The sequence below is a fragment of the Sinocyclocheilus anshuiensis genome, unplaced genomic scaffold (genome assembly GCF_001515605.1).
Source record: "Sinocyclocheilus anshuiensis isolate Anshui unplaced genomic scaffold, SAMN03320099.WGS_v1.1 scaffold186, whole genome shotgun sequence".
Lineage (NCBI taxonomy): Eukaryota > Metazoa > Chordata > Actinopteri > Cypriniformes > Cyprinidae > Sinocyclocheilus > Sinocyclocheilus anshuiensis.
Genome location: NW_015542355.1, coordinates 2,226,044 through 2,229,788, shown reverse-complemented (window position 1 = coordinate 2,229,788; position 3,745 = coordinate 2,226,044).

Genomic DNA, 3,745 nt, shown 5'->3' with positions numbered 1-3,745 from the left:
ACAAACAACAAACGATAAAGGACATTCCTACTTGGTCTTGTAAGTATCTGTGTTTTCGTTTTGACATGTGTTCATTATTTATCTATATTATTTGTTATCATGTTTAGGAACCTTGACATTTTAGTGAAGGGAGCGGATAGTAGTTGATAGTGATCCATGACTAGGCGCACAGTTCAGCACGCATGTGTTCAGAGGATTAATTGCAAAATTTAATAGAGTACAGTGAACACACTCAGAAGAATTGGAGAAACTGAGGAGGAGTTTCAACATCTGGAAAAGATCCGGGCAGCAATGGTGTAAAAAAAAAAAAAATAATAAAAAAACCTCTCTAAAACAACATTTTACAAATCTTGCCACATTAATCAAACATTGTGGTGTCAATACTCAATAAGTTACAACGCAAATCAGAAATAAAAAAAATAATTCCTTGACTGGTCATTTTGAAATGTCCAACTTTATCCGCAGTTGTTAACCACCTCAATCTGTATTATATTTTAGGGTTTTAAAAAAATTCCCTCATGTCCAAATTCAACATGAAGGGGGGTGGTCCGCTACAGAAAGAGGCATTTGAAAAGACTGCACTGTTCTCGGTCATTAGAGGTATGTGTATAAAACACAACATTTACCAGAGAGCTTCTCTCTTTTTTAACACACTGAATGGTGATACACTATATATATATGGAAGCATTTTAAACAAGAAATAAAACCAATAATTAATCATTTCCTTTAAGTTCACTGTTGGTTGTTTTATTTGTTAAAAGTAAACCAACAAAAGGGTTCATCTTTTTTTATGTTGAGTTGTATTCGATTTTTTTTCTTTTAAATATCTTAAATATCTTTAATATCTTATTTTTTTCATTTTTATATTTTTATTATCTTAAGTTGTTAAAAACTCCAGATTTTTTATCATAATATTTATATTGGTAAGTGTATTGTATTTATACAATTTTATTTTGTCATTAATTCTTTTGTATTTTTATCATTTTGTATTGTCTTAAGTTGTCCAAGTTGTTAAAAATTTTATTTTTCTTAATAAAAGCTGTATGTATGATTGCCATTTTGTTGTCTATTAGACGTATATATGTAGTCGTTTAATAGCCATCTAATTGATGACTAGTCTATAAATGAGCTATGATTAGACGTCTATTAGATTTTCACTGACAGCCCAAATTTAGCCTCGTTTTAGCCTAGACGTCTAGGCTATATTTAGACGTCTAATAGACGTCTTTTAAACGCAAAATTGCTTGCTGGGAGGCATTATCAGAATCCCTAAAAAAAAAAAAAAATTTTTTTTTTTTTTTTTTACCGTCATGTCCATCAGTGTTTTGTGATTAATTTTATGGTATAGCCTAGTTAATGTTTAATTAATTAACTTTTTGAAGCCGTAGAATTTTTATTGTCACATTTACCCGTATAGCCTCAAACTGATGCTGGTGTAGATCTGATCAGCAATAAGCCACTACAATATAGTTTTAATTAAAAAAATAACATTCTTACCTAAAAATAATTTTTTTTAAATTCTTAATAAAATCTGCATGTACCTATTTACAGCCTTGACAACCATTCATATGGAATCTGGGAGGGTAAATAATGACATGATCATAGTAGCTTATCCCTGATTGGTGTAATTGGTGTAATTACAACTCTCCGCATGTTATAACCATACCTGGTCTCCCCTATTTATACAATTAAATATACTTTATAATATTTGTGACATCATAATATGTAAAACTTGTAACATCATTATTAAATTTTTTTTTTACTGTAAAGTTTCGGTAACCACTGCTGTCGTTTTTTACAGTAAATTTAACAAAATAAATCTTACAATCCATAAACAGCACCATTAAAAATAATAATACATTTACTGGAAAACAAGACAAAATGACTGATTAAGGAAATTAACTTTTGCAACATGTTTCTCTAAATATATGTTTTGTTTTGTTTTTGCATTATGATGCAGTAATTCTTCTTACACACATTTAGAGATCAAGCCAGTCCTTATCAGCAAATATCGTTATATAGCTCAGTGATCAATTTTATTTTCAATATGTGTGGAATAATGCATGCTACATGAAAGAGAAACAGCAGGGTGGCTATTGGCTATTGAGCTTCAGGCAGTGAGGACCAGTTTCAATTTGACTACTGGTATATGCCAAAAAAAAAAGCTCCTGCAGAAAGATTTTGCATGTATCACTTTATTTAACGTTATCCTTTGCTTTAATATGCTGCAAAAACAAAACACAGGAATACCCTGAATCCAGTCCAAGCTGGTCACAAACACAACATTCCATCACAGTATAAAACCACTGGGTTACATTAGATTTTAGTGTTATTTAAAACATTTTTGGGTTATTTTTAATTAGGTCTCACAACGACAATTGAAATAGTAATTGAGTCGTTTGTGATTTACTCTTCATTTATTTTTACATGTTGGAGAAGGAAAGTTGTGGTTACAGAAGCCATCTAGTCACACTAGATGATTTAGCCTGTGCAGGAATTAATTAATGCACACTGGGGTTACAGAGCCAACAAAAGGTCAACCAATTGATCCCCTGCACTTTGGAGCGCAAGTCAGATAACATGATTGCCTGCCAGCCAATGTTCCTTTATCATTGATGAATAGGCCGTGTGCTCTTTGAAATAAAAGAGTGATTAGTCACATGGATTTTAGGTGACTAAATCAAAAACTGGCATAACTGAAACTGAGAACTTGAAGCATGAACAAAGAGCCAATCCAGAGGTGAATGGAAATGCTAATGGATTGTAAAAGCTTCTAGTTGTTAAACCTAAACATACTGTAGCCTCATCAGTAGATTGATGCTCACAGGTTTAATTACATCTACAGGTGCATCTCAATAAATTAGAATGTCGTGGAAAAGTTCATGGGCTTCCATACCACCTCAGCAGTGCCACAAACTGATCACCTCCATGCCACGCCGAATTGAGGCAGTAATTAAAGCAAAAGGAGCCCCTACCAAGTATTGAGTACATGTACAATAAATGAACATACTTTCCAGAAGGCCAACAATTCACTAAAAATGTTTTTTTTATTGGTCTTATGAAGTATTCTAATTTGTTGAGATAGTGAATTGGTGGGTTTTTGTTAAATGTGAGCCAAAATCATCACTATTAAAAGAACCAAAGACTTAAACTACTTCAGTCTGTGTGCATTGAATTTATTTAATACACGAGTTTCACAATTTGAGTTGAATTACTGAAATAAATGAACTTTTCCACGACATTCTAATTTATTGAGATGCACCTGTAAGCTTTTGACGAAATTAGTAAATGGGATTATTAGACTTCACTTTTCATATGATGCATCATATGACTTCAACATGGCTTTTAACATAAATTTACCATCTACTGCATGCTGACAGGGTTTTGAACTAATTCATGTGTTTCCAATATAGCTTAGAAATGCTGCAATGCATATGTCACTAAATATGACGATACAATAGGATATACAAAATATTCAGTTGCAAAAAGGGACAGTTTCTTTTATTTTGAATGAGATACTTTATCTTTTTTGTCCTTTGTTCAGAACCTTAAAAATAAAGGTATTTATTATGGGATAATGAAACACAAAACAACACAATACCCAACCTATCACAACAAATTTTTGATGTAATACTTGAAACACATTTTATAACAGAGAGCGTGTGTTATACTTTGGCTATAATGATTCATATAATGATAACATTGTGCTGTAGAAAACAAATGTTGAGATTTACCGTTCATAGTT